The sequence below is a fragment of the Hippopotamus amphibius genome, chromosome 9 (assembly GCF_030028045.1).
Source record: "Hippopotamus amphibius kiboko isolate mHipAmp2 chromosome 9, mHipAmp2.hap2, whole genome shotgun sequence".
Lineage (NCBI taxonomy): Eukaryota > Metazoa > Chordata > Mammalia > Artiodactyla > Hippopotamidae > Hippopotamus > Hippopotamus amphibius.
Window position 1 is genome coordinate 88,523,011 of NC_080194.1, and position 14,298 is coordinate 88,537,308.

The following is a 14,298-nucleotide window of genomic DNA, read 5'->3' on the forward strand; positions in this document are numbered from 1 at the left end:
ACCCTATACATGGGGAAAGTGAGGGAGAGAGGAATGTAGTACCTGACATAGGAAATGGAGCTTCGAGGGACTGAGGTTGTGGGGAGAGGGAGATGAAGACAAAGACAGAGATAGATATCAATGTAATTGATCTTTTTGAAGAACAAACTTTTGGTTTTTGTCTACTGGCTTTTTGTTTTCAACGTAATTAATTTCTGCTCTTATCTTTATTACTTCCTGTTGTGTCCTTTCTCTTTGGCTGCTCCCAGCATTTTTTCTTTTGTTTTCAACAATTTAATTATGATGGTATGGATGTCTTTGGATTTCTACTTTTGTGAGTTTGCTGAACTGCCTGAAACTATACATTAACATCTTTCACCAAATTTGGAAAGTCTGAGCCATTATTTCCTCATATATTTTTTCTGCACAGCATTCTCTCTGTTCTCTTTCTAGGACTTCAATGACATCAGGATTAGACCTAAAAATGTTCAATGACATTTGGAAGGGTCCCGCAAGTCCCTGAGACACTGCTCTCTCTCTTTTTTCTTCTTTCAATTTTTTTCTTTATTGTTGAGTTTGGATGATTTCTATTGATCTATTTTCAAGTTAGTTGATTCTTTCCTCTAATATTTTAAAATATAATAAATAAAATGTACCCCACCCATGCATTTAAAAAAATTTAGCTATTGTATTATTTGATTCTAAAATTACCATTTGGTTCATTTTTTAATATCTCCTATTTCTTTACTGAGACTTTCTATTTTTCTATTTGGCTCAGGAATGCTCACCCTTACTTCTTGGAGGATTTCTATAATAGTTGCTTTAAAGTCTTTGATTATTCCAACATCTGTACCATCTTACTGTTGGTATCTATTGATTACCTTTTCCTGTGCAAGTTGAGATTTTTTTGTTCATTGTATGCCAAGTAATTTTAGATTATATTCTGGACATTTCCAATATTCTGCTATGAGACACTGGGTCTTGTTTAAATCCTATGAAGATAAACAGATGGAGAAATATACCATGTTCTTGAATTGGAAGAATCAATATTGTAAAAATGACTATACTACTCAAAGTAATCTACAGGTTCAATGTAATCCATATCAAATTAACAATGGCATTCTTCACAGAATTAGAACAAAAAATTTTACAATTTGTTTGGAAACACAAAAGACCCTGAATAGCCAAAGAAATCTTGAGAAAGAAAAATGGACCCAAAGAAATCAGACTCCCTGATTTCAGACTATACTACAAAGCTACAGTAATCAAGACAGTATGGTACTGGCACAAAAACAGAAATATAGGTCAATGGTACAGGATAGAAAGCCCAGAGATAAACCCACACACATATGGTCACCTAATTTATGACAAAGGAGGTAAGAACACACAATGGAGAAAAATAAGCCTCTTCAATAAGTGGTGCTGGGAAAACTGGACAGACACATGTAAAAGAATGAAACTAGAACACTACCTAACATCATACACAAAAATAAACTCAAAATGTATTAAAGAGCTAAATGTAAGACCGGACACTATAAAACTCTTAGAGGAAAACATAGGCAGAACACTCTATAACATAAACCAAAGCAAGATCCTTTTTGACCCACCTTCCAGAATAATGGAAATAAAAACAAAAATAAACAAATGGGACCTAATGAAACTTAAAAGCTTTTCCACAAGCTGACAAAAAGAAGCTGTCTCTTAGCCTGATGGCAATGAAAGACAGAAGATGAATCATTGCTTGTGCAAACCAATTTATTTAGTCACTTCGGACGGCCGTTATTTATTACTTGTCAGCACATACTGTTAGTTCAATTAAATACAAAAATCTTAAGTTCTCTTTTCTTCCCCATCCCCATTTTTTAAAAAAAGACACAAATTTAAAACATTAAAAGAACATTTTAAATTTAAAAAAATAAATAAATAAATAAAAGCTTTTGCACAGCAAAGGAAACCATAAACAAGACAAAAAGACAACTCTCAGAATGGGAGAAATATTTGTAAATGAAGCAACTGACAAAGGACTAATCTCCAAAATACACAAGCAGCTCATGCAGCTCAATATCAAAACAAACAAACAAACAAAACCCAATCCAAAAATGGGCAGAAGACTTAAACAGATATTTCTCCAAGGAAGACATACAGATGGCCAACAAACACATGAAAAGATGCTTAACATCACTAATCATTAGAGAAATGCAAATCAAAACCACAACGAGGTATCACCGCACACCAGTCAGAATGGCCATCATCAAAAAATCTAGAAACAATAAATGCTGGAGAGGGTGTGGAGTAAAGGGAACCCTCCTGCACTGTTGGTGGGAATGTAAATTGATATAAACATACGGAAAACAGTATGGAGTTTCCTTAAAAAACTACAAATAGGGCTTCCTAGGTGGTGCAGTCGTTGGGAGTCCACCTGCCAATGCAGGGGACAGGGGTTTGATCCCTGCTCCAGGAGGATCCCACATGCCGCAGAGCAACTAGGCCCATGTGCCACAACTATTGAGCCTGTGCTTTAGAGCCCATTGAGCCACAACTATTGAGCCCATGTGCCACAACTACTGAAACCCACATGCCTAGAGCCCATGCTCCGTAACAAAAGAAGCCACAGCAATGAGGAGCCCATGCACCACAACAAAGAGTGGTCCCTGCTCTCTGCAACTAGAGAAAGCCCGCATGCAGCAACAAAGACCCAACAGAGTCAATAAGTAAATAAATAAATAAATAAATATATTAAAAAAAAAACAACTAAAAATAAAGCTACCATATGACCCAGCAATCCTGCTACTGGGCATATAACCAGAAAAAAACATAATTCAAAAAGATACATGTACCACAGTGTTCATTGCAGCACTATATACAATAGCCAGGACATGGAAGGAACCTAAATGTCCATCAACAGATGAATGGATAAAGAAGTTGTGGTATGTATATACAATGGAATATTACTCAGCCATAAAAAGGAATGAAATTGAGCTATTTGTAGTGAGGTGGATGGACCCAGAGTCTGTCATACAGAGTGAAGTGAGTCAGAAAGAGAAAAACAAATCTCGTATATTAACACATACATGCGGAATATAGAAAAATGGTACAAATCAACTGCTTTGCAAGGCAGAAATAGAGGCACAGATGTAGAGAACAAACATATGGACACCAAGTGGGAAGAGCAGGGAGAGTTGGGGGGGGAATGAATTGGGAGGCTGGGATACCAAATTGTACACTCTAAATATATGCAGTTTATTGTATGTTAACTGTATCTCAATAAAAGTTCTTAAAAAAAAAGAGAGAAAGAGAAAAACAAATACCATATGCTAACGCATATATATGGAATCTAGACAAATGGTACTGATGAACCTAGTGGCAGGGCAGGAATACAGATGCAGACCTAGAAAATGGACTTGAGGACACCAGGCGGAGGGGAAGCTAGGACATAGTAAGAGAGTAGGTCTTCACAATGCTTTGTGAAGACCTAAAGGGGTGGGATAGGGAGGTTGGGAGGGAGGCTCAAGAGGGAGGGCATATGGGGATATATGTATACATATAGCTGGTTCACTTGTTGTACAGCAGAAACTAACACAATACTATAAAGTGATTATACTCCAATAAAGATTAAAAAAAAATCCTATGAAGTGCAGTGATACTTTTGTTTTAGTAGGCAGCTAACCTGGCTGGGTTCAGGACATATGTTCCAACCACATACTTCTGTTTGTGTGGTTCCAATGTCAGTTTCGTTTTCAAAGTCTTTGCAACGCTACTCAGATCTGCCCACACATGTAATGACCCTATGGCCAGTCTGGGATGGGGGCAGTGGTCTCTCCCATAGTTCAGTTTTCAAAGTCTTTGGTGTGTTGTTTAGGGTCAGATTCAGGCATGTGAAGCTTGTGGGTGAATTCAGGAATTCATCAACAATGTCCCAAGGGCCTCCTTCTCCGTAATTTCCCCAGTATTTTCTGGTTCCCTGGGGCTCCACTTTTCATTCCTTTAGTCGGAAAATTGGGGCTTTAGTTCCCTTGCTCTGCTGTGTACTTCCAGGAGTGTACCTATATCCAGGGCCAAGTGGTAGTAGAACAAAGACATAGTAAGAGCAATAGGGGAGCACCCACACCCTGGAGACCATAGCTCCTCAAATCAGAGGGTGAGGTTCCCCTTCTCATGATTTTAGGCTGCCATGGGCCCCCTGCTGCCATGCAACCACCTCCTCTGGACTGTCTGGGGACTGGGGCACAACAGAACAGAGAAAAGGAAAAATGGACCATTTTCTCCACTCCCCCTAAGCAGTGAGGAATCTCCTTTCTGCTTGTTGAGCTGGAAGTGGAGGCTTCTCCTGGAACTCTCTGTCCATGTCTGGTCCTCACTTTCAGTTTGCAGGCTGCCTTGAGTCCAGCCAGGGGACACCAAAGGGAAAAAGGGGGAGGAGGGGACTCATTGCTGGTTCTGTGGTACTTCGAATTCTGCTTTCCTCTTCTTTCCCAATCCACCTGCTATCATTTCTTTTTCCGAGTCCTCAAATAGATGCTCCATGCATTCTTTCCAGCTTCTGTAGCTGCATTCAGTGGGAGAGACGGGGCAGAATACACTCACTCCATCTTCATGCTTCTATTTTGCTTTGCAAGGATTCCACCTAGTTCTGCTCAACAGCTTGTAAACTAATGAACTAGGTTTTTAACTTGTACTTTATTTCATTCTGAGACAAGCGTACAAAAGCAAAAATCACTATGGGAGAAGTTTATCTATTAAGGAAAGCAACACATGTTTGATTTCTTAACTTTTTAGTTTACTTTCCTTCCTCTTTAAGATCATGGGCAAGAGAAATCAAAGACAGAGTCTGGTTCCCATGCACTTTACATGCTGCAGAGAAAAATGTCTGTGATGCCTTAAGATGCTTATAGCACAAAGTAAGCATGGGATCCCGATCTCTGAGTTGTGGTTTAGGAAAATAGGTTGTTGTCCAAACAGAGAGGTCTTTCATACGTGCCTTGGGATTTAACTACAATTCACAGAAAAACCCTAACAATCTTGCTTGCTCATAACTTTCTGAAAATACGCAGTGAATTGCCAAGCCCGGGATGCTCTTCATCAAGGACTTCCGAGGAGATAAGATTTAATTTGCTCTTTTGTTGGCCTTGTCGGGGCAGGTGAATTCCAGGGAGTGATGTATGTTTTCTGTAAACTCAGCAAGCCATTGTGGAACAGAATTTCTTCAGATACTGTCAACGGGAACATAATTCGGGTCAATGAATCATAAATTCTATTTTGGTAATCTGCCGAAGACACCACCAAGAACATAGCTATCCCGATGGGGGAAATGGGAAAGAGAGACTCACAACTAAATGGCATAGCATCAGGGCAGCGGGGGAAGAGAAGTGAGACATTCAGCCCGACAGATCGCACACTTGTTTTCAACCAATTAGTCACTGAGCAGGTAGGGTTATCTATTTTTTCCTCCAAGTGCTGGGAGTAACTATGAAACCAGGAACATAGACCACACAGCTGCAAACAAACAGCAACATGACACGAGGTTCAAGTCCCCTAAGATGCCCAGATGACCACCTCTGTTCAGTTTATCAACCGCTAGACTCATCCCTTGGAACAAATCCACATATTAAATGCAACAGCCTCATGTCGTCTCAGTTTCTGTAGGTTACAGAAAACAGCCAGTTCATACACTGGCTTTATCTGTCCTTCCTTTTGCTTCACAAAATTCAAGTGAAACTATTGATGTTGGTGGGGGGAGAGGGGCGGAGGGAGTAGTGAAATGAGTGCAAATAAGGATGATTTGTTCCTTAGATGGGGCCTTCCCTCAACACAATTTTATCCAGTTTCTAAGTGAAGAAACAGAATGAACAATAACAACCCCAAGTTGCTGTTATTCATTCCAGGAGTGAAATCTAGGAGCCCCTACTCGAATGTCCTTCTGTTTAGCTCATTAAGGTCCCGGAGGAAGAGAAGAATTTTACCTGAGGGTTTACACAAAACTAAGGTCAGACAATTCTGTCTTTACCCTCTGCCACCAGCCTCTCCACCAACTAGTCCTCAAGAGATCTGCGCAATTGAGAACAGCTGTCCTTTGTTTCAGACAAGGACAAACAAGAAAACCGTAGTTTCACTGCAGCAGGAGTGATTTGGATTAGATGTGAGAAAGAATTGTTAGACTCCAAGTATCGTGAGATGGAGGAATGAAGTACAGGGGAGAGTGGCAGACTCTTTTTCTAAAGATTTTAGAGACATCTCTCCTTATGGGGTGGCTGAAGACCGTCCTTCCAGGAGGATGAACTACCAGAATCCAGCCCTCCGAGTCTACCATTTCTATCCTCATTCTTCTGGCTATAAAGGGGGTTCTGATTCTGGCCCTCAATGTGGTCTCTCCACCAGGGCTGCTGAGGCAGACAACTTTATTCTGGAGGGTCTCTGCTCTCATGAGACCCCAGTACATAGGGATTCTCTGGCTCATGTGGGGAAGGGAAGGAGAAACAACCTTTTTTTTCAAAATGAGCAACTGCCTCCCCTCATTGGAGAAAAGCGACTCGAGTTTCTCCAGAGGGACAGAAAAACCACTCCCCCAAATTTAAAAGACATTCTTAGCACCAGACCTGCAGCAATACCCTAGAGTTGCACTTTCTAAATCTGGTCGCCCATTAGAAAAGCAGGGGACTTTGGTCACCATCTCAGTCCAATTAAATCAGCAAGTCTGGTTGGCAGGGCAGTGGCAGTGGTATTTTTCTTAAAAGCGTCCCAGGTGATTGGAGAGAGCATCTAGGGTTGAGAAGCACCATGTGAGGGGTGCAGTTGATACCCAGCGCCCTTTCTGAGATCTTTCTAAGTAGTTCAAGCATATGAGGCTGGACCAGGGGAGGGGAGTACAAAATGCCCATGTTCACGCCTCCGTGGCTGTGCTGGAGGATGACAGCCCCAGGCAACATACTCTGGAGGCAGGTGGCCAGCTGGCGGGCAAGGAGCCCCTTCCATTGCCCTGTTTCAGGAGCCCAGGAAGGCAGTAGCTGTGACTCTCAGAACGACGTCTTGAAGGCTCCCTACAGGAGTCTGTGGCTAGGGCAGGTGGCTTCAAGCTGCTGCTCCACCTCCCGCCCTCACAGGGCAGAAAGTGTATGACTTCCAAACCACAGCAGAACAGTTGTCCCTGGTACAAAGCGGACGTGGTATCTGTGAAGACCTAGTGGCTGAGAACGAGCTGTAAAGGCAGCAAAGTGAAGGAGTTAGGAACGACAGTTCTGGATCTGGACCAACCTAAGGTGACGTCCTATCATACGCTAGCTTTGAGCCCATAGACATATTACTTCATTTCTTTAGGTGTTGGTTTCCTTATCGATACAATGAGGATAATAAAAGTGACTCCCTCACACGGTTGCAATGATTCAGGGAAATAATGAATGTAATACTTAGCATAAAGTAGCCAATAAAAAGTGCCTACATCTATCTTGTTGGGGTGCGCGTTGCAGTGGAGGCGGTGATGATGGTGGGGTTGGGGGAGGTTTCTCCCACAACAGGGCAGTGTCACAGGACACCGAAGAGGAGGTGGGAGGGAATGGCATTAGCCAGGACACCAGGCTGGTGCTGACGGGCTCTGCCCAGGTCAAGGTGCAGGCTCCCTGGGCCTTTACAGCCTGCACTTGATAGGGAGGGAGGGCCCTTGCTCCGTACAGGGCTGCATGCAGCCCTGGGGCTGCTCAACCTTAAGAGCAAGTGAAGCTGCCACCTGGGTCTTTGTCTTCTTCATCACCCCTGGAGATTCTGAGTCAGTAAATTTGAGGTGGAGCCAAGGAACCTATCTTTTTTTAAGAGCTCGCTGCGTGATTTCTCTGCACAGACAGGTTTGAGGACCACAGTGCAGCCTGCTCAGACCAATGAAAAGGGGTCACAAAGGCACCACTTCCTGAGCTCACCGGCTCACTCCGGGTCTTACTGCCAGAGACCAGCAATCCCGGAATCCCACAGATGGACGAGAGTATTACCAAGTCTCTTCTTTTAAAATGCACTTGCACGTTGATGTGAATTCAGGGTCCTGGCACTCATGATCACTGGAGCAAGTATACGGAATTCCAAAGAGGGAGAGAGGAAAGAGGTGATTTGGGGACAGGGGTGGTGTCGGAACGAGAAGGTCCAGGTCGAGTGTAGCTCCTTTCAGCTTTCCTGGACTCCCCATGTCGGGGGTTGCAGCCCCTGGTTTCAGCAGCCAATGGACACGCTCAACATGTCATCCTGTCCCCATCTCCCATCCCCCTTCAGCAGAGACAGTCCTGGTCAAAGCAGCTCAGGCGTTGCACCTAGCACCCAACACAGTCTTTCCTCTCATTGCTTTTCCCACCAGGTGCCCTATATTTTGGTGACATAAACGGCGTATTATTTCACTGACTTGCAGTGGAATCCACAACCCTCTTAAACCCCATCTATGCTTCTCTTCCTAATTGTTACACACGAAGGAAAACCCAGCCTGCTTCTGCTACTACCTCACCACGGCTATCAGCAGACATTGGTTTAGCGCTTAGCAGTATCACCTCACTTAATCTTCATAACAATGTTCTGAGCTGGGCACCTCATCCTACTCTAAAGATGAGGAAGCCGAGGCCCTCCGGTTCCAAACTTTGTGCTCCTAACCATCATGTTATGCTGCTTTTCTAGTAAAAAATCACTGAGAGGAGAGAAAGTAGCCTTTCAGGTTGAAAATATGCTTGACTTTGACACATTAATTGAAGATCTTGAGCAGGTTACTGAACTTTTCTGAGCCTCCTTTTTATTACCTGTAAAAGAAGTATAATTCCTATCACATAATAATGGATAAATAAAAAGAAAATTGAAGGATCTCATATCTCAGTCTCTTGAGTCAGTTACGGAGATTTATTCCTAAATATCTAGTCTCTGTTTCTTTTTTCTGGACTCTTCTTTGGCACCATTAGCAGTAAGGCTGTTTCGCTTTATCACTCATAGGTTCACTGCAGTAGCACTTTTAATTTCCTTCAAGAACTTTTCCTTTGAATTTACAACTTGGCTAACTTCAGTACAAGAGGTCTAGCTCTTGGCCTATCTCGGCTTTCAACGTGCCTTCCTCACTAAGCTTAATCACTTCTAAATCATTTTGAATAACAGCGAGATGGGGCTTTCCTGGTGGTGCAGTGGTTAAGAATCCGCCTGCCAATGCAGGGGACACGGTTCGAGCCCTGGTCGGGGAGGATCCCACATGCCGTGGAGCAACTGAGCCCATGCACCACAACTACTGAGCCCGCTTGCTGCAACTACTGAAGCCCGCACGCCTAGAGCCTATGCTCTGCAACAAGAGAAGCCACCGCAATAAGAAGCCTGTGAACCGCAATGAAGAGTAGCTCCCGCTCTCTGCAACTACAGAAAGCCTGCATGCAGCAATGAAGACCCAGTGCAGCCAATAAAGAAATAAAATTATTTAAAAAAAAAAAGTGAGAGACATGTGACTCTTCTTTCCACTTGAACAATTAAAGCCATTGTAAGGTTATTAATTGGCCTAATTTCAATGTTGTTGTGTCTCGGGGAATAGGCAGGACGAGGAGTGGGAGGGGTGGGGAACAGCTGGTTAGTAGAGTGGTCAGAAAACACTAACAACTAGTGATTAAGTTTGCCATCTTATATGGGCACTGTTGGTGGTGCCCCGAGACAGTTACAATAGTAATCAGTAATATCAAAGATCACTGATCACAGATCACCACGACACATATAATAGTAATGAAAAAGTTTGAGATATTGCGAGAATTACCAAAATGTGACACAAAGACACGAAATGAGCAAACGCTGTTGGAAAAATGGCACCGATAGACTTGCTCAACTCAGGGTTTTGCCACAAAACTTCAATCAAAAAAACCCCAAAAACTCAATATCTGCGAAGTGCAATAAAGCAAGGTGTGTATGCAGTGAAGATGCACAGTCGGCTCTCTCTCCACGTGACCTCCCATGGTTGTACTTCCGTGTGACGTGTGCACTGCAGAGGTGGGTCACTACTAGTTATACCGAGCTGTCCTCCGGATTGGATGCTCAGCAATGCCCCCCTGAAGGCAGTTCCCACGGGAGGGTGCAACTGGATGTGACCAACAGCTCCACCACCCTGTGTATTCAAGTTTCTGGCAATAGAGCCTGGAAGGTGCCCAGAAAGGTTTATTGCACAAAGAACAGTTGTTCTTTGGTTTTGGCTACAGCCTCTGCTAGTGTATTGAGTCCGCTCAATGCCAGTACCAGCTTGGTATTGCAAATGAAGAAAACAGTAGTATTGAAAATCTAGTATTTGTTGGATTCCGTGTGTATCATGAATCATCTCACTGAATCCCCAGAATGACTATGAGGAAGACAAGATCATTGCCATTTTATGGATGTGGACAGGCCCAGGTTTAGAGAGGGAATGAACTTGCTGAATGTGAAAAGTCACTGGAAGAGCCCACAGTCAACCACCGTCGGAGAGTTGTGAGGGCTTTTTCTCATCTCCCTCCCTCCTCATAAAAAGCTGTTTTTGTCCAGATAACCCCACTCATTGCGACTTTCTCCAGAGCTCTCTAGCGAGAGCTCTCATTCCCAGGCCCCTCCAAAATCCTTGTAGGTCTGGCTGGGCGCCCCCGCCAGCATCACCTCCCTGGACTCTCAGCCCTGGGCCCCCACCTTCCTCCCTTCCCCCACCTCTGGTTCCTCTCCTTCCTTCTTGGGTGCCCTGGTGACCCTGCCTTCCCCCTGCCTGGTGGTCTTGAGGAAGTGTTGGCTGAGTGAGTCTGGTGGTAACTGCATGACCCGTCCCACTGCTTCATTTCTCTCCTGCATCCCTGTGGGCCTTGGTGCTCTCCGATGCCTCAAACACCATCAGCCAGTGACAGAGAAGAAAAAACCGCCACCTTCTCCTGGAGTTTAACTTTTTTATTAATCTTCAATTTAGTGACCAAAGTTACTTATCATGCCTCCCTGTCCCAAGCACTTCATTTACTTGCATTTGCTACCATAGAAATCATTCTCTTTCCCTCCCCACCTCCCCAGCTTTACACAAGTTCCCTCAGGACCTGTAGGGTCAGTGAATAAGATAAACAGGTTTTTCATCTCAAAACTGATTCCCTCCATTGGAGCCAGTCAGAGTCCCCGACTGGGCTGGTGCTCTGCCATCAGGGTGAGTCTCCTGTGCTGCTCAAGGAAGGACTCTGTCCCATTTCCCTTCTTTGAGGGGGTGTCAGGCTGACCCGAATGCCAGCTGCCTCCCTAGATCAGTCCTTAGGTGCTATCACACGAAAAGGCAAAGAGCCAGCTCTTAACGGATAGTGGGGCAGCCCGGCCCCCTAGATGACAACTGAGCCGACGAGGCTGAAGTCAGAGGCTGTGAGCACAGCTCTGGCTATGCCTGAGAAATGGCATCGCTGCGCCAGGGGGAGTCAGGGGTTGTCAACAGGCTTCAGAAAACAGAACGACGTGTTGGTTGGGGAAAGATGAGATAGTAAGTGCACTCAAGGTGCTGAGGTTCTGTTACTACTCTGCCTCTGACACGTGACCTGTCAGTCACTCAGTCGCGCAGTACATACTTAGGAGATGCCTATTCTAAGTGCCTGGGGACATCACCTTGAAGGAGACATGCAGGGTCCTGGGCCTCATGGAGCCAGGAGTCAGTGGACACCAACTGTCTCTGTGCCCCTCTTTGCCTCCTGAGAATGATGTCGAATGATGAAAAGCCAAATGACTGGCTTTTTCTAAAATATTTTGAGTATCTGGGGGATAAACTTTCATTTTGTTTCATCAGTTAACCCCTCCAGGCTGGGACAGCACAACGACAAGATGGAAATGGAGATGGGAAACAAGATAAGCAGGTAAATAGTAGGACCCACCTGTCCCAGATGTGTTTAAATGCAACTGTTGACATAACCTCCCTGAGCCGTGCCATCCTCAGGGCACACTCATTATCCATTCCTTGGTTCAATCATTTATCAGACATTTACAGTATGCCTACTGTATGCGAAGCACAGAGCTAAATGTCGACAGCTCACAGTCAAATAGGACACAAACACTGACTTCAGTATGCTTTAGTCCAGGATTGAGATTGTTGGGTTAAATGAGCAATTGCATATCCAGAGGCATATATGCTATCATGATATGGGGGGGGGCACCAAAGAGAGATTGGTCAATTCTACCTGCTGAAGTCAGCATTCCTTGAGCTGGGTTTTGAAAGATGGGTGTGAGTTCACCAGGCAGCCAAGAAGCAACGACAGGGCAAGAACCTGTACAAACAGCAAAGCATGGTAAAGAAATGACAAAGATGCTTGTAAAGCTGGAGTGCAGAGCATGAAGCAATGGCTGTACTTAGGGTCATAAGGAGGGGAAGGGAGGTGGTGATCAGAAATGAGAATGGAAAAGTAGTCATCAGACCATAGGAGACTCATATGTCAAGATAAGGGGTCTGGAATTGATCCTGTAGATTATGCTGAATCACTTATATTTTTGAGATAAGGAAACAACACAATCATATTTGTATTTTATAAATTTTTATGTCATAATATATTTTATAAAATTCACTCTGGTAGAATCAAGAACAGATTGAAGGAAGTGGGGGTGAGATGAGAAGCAGGGACATCATCTGGAAGTGTATTTGTCTGCTCTTCAGTTTAAATTCACTAAACCTGATTCAAACTAGCTTAAGCTAAATAGCGGAGGGGGGAGAGAGAGAGAGAGAGACAGAGAGAATCGTACAGCAGGGTGTAAAGGCACAGCTGGATCCAGGAATGCAAACGAGGTCAGCAGATCTCTCTCCATTTTTTTTTTAATATAAATTTATTTATTTATTTATTCATTTTGTTTTTGGCTGCATTGGGTCTTCATTGCTGTGAGTGGGCTTTCTCTAGTTGTGGTGAGCAGGGGCACTCTTTGTTATGGTGTGTGGGCTTCTCATTGCAGTGGCTTCTCTTGTGGAACACTGGCTCCAGGCGCTCAGGCTTCAGTAGTTGTGGTGCACAGGCTTAGTTGCTCTGTGGCATGCGTGATCTTCCTGGACCAGGGCTCGAACCCGTGTCCCCTGCATTGGCAGGAGGACTCTTAACCACTGTGCCACCAGGGAAGCCCTCTCCATCTCTTGACTCTGCCAGTTTCCTCTTTTCTTACGTGCTATATTATCTCATCCTACAAACAGATTATGTCCACATGGCAGGAACAGTGGTTGCTGGAAAGCTCCAGACTATATATTATACTTCTTGATTCAGAAGTAAAGGAGACCCTCTTTCTCGCAGAAACTTTATATCAAATTTCACAGAAGCACTGTGATTGGCTCCGCATGGAACACCTCTTCCCTGTGGACAGGTGTATTGGACACTATGACTGTCCAGGCCATAGTGGTGTGCTCACCCCTGTGGACTGGGTGAAGGACACATCCCTTAGAAGATAAGCTGGTGTCGTTACTGAAAAAAAGAAGGAACTGAGGATGTATAGGACAGATGCAGCTACGTATGCCACGATCAACTTCGTTGAGGTCAAAACTAATAAACTGGGGAGAAAGGGATAGACTCAATAGCTTTTTAAGAAGCTACTTTCAAAGAGTTAAAATGAGCCAGACTTTGTGACAGATAAGAAATGGGAAAGATAAGAGGGAAAAGAGAGGAAGACTTTAATAAATGCTTGATGATTGGCCGAATGCATGGCTGAAGGCTGTTCAGCTTCCTTGTGTTGGCACCACGTTCTCTGCGTGGAGCAGTTCGTGTGCTGGGCACAGGACGCTTGTGTATCTCATGCACGTTACAGTTTGTGTGCAAAGGCTACTACTCCTGGTCACTGGAGCTCTGGGGACTTGGTGCCCTGAGGACGGTGAAGGCCCTTGTAGTTCAGGTTGCCTGTCAGGCGAGGAGTTGTCCTGGGACAGCTTGTTTAGAGGTGCTGATTTCTGGAGCGCAGCTTTCTTGCCAGGCTTGTTGGCAGAGAGCACGAGGATGGTGTTGGTTCTCTCGGGTTTGGGGAAAGGCTGGTTGGCAGGGCTACAGGAGGCTCCCAGCTGCTAAAACTCTCTCAGCTGGCTTTGCAGGCTGAGAGGCAGTGGGGGCTGCCAAGGACATGACATTTCTCATGCTAACTAGGCAAGGAGGCAGCATGCACAGCTCACTGATTTATGTTTTTATGCTGCGTGTAAGGCCTTATCTAAGGACAGGTGAGAGCAAGGGCCTCGGCTTTGGAACCATTCCCACAGTTTACACTCCCCGAGCTTTAGTGTCAAGGGTCCTGTATTCCTCTACACACACAGTGCCTGACCTCTGCCTCTTCTCATGCTGCCTCCAATGCAATCACCCTCCTCCCCTTCCAAGCCCGTTCTGATACGTATATCAGAGCAGAGCTGAG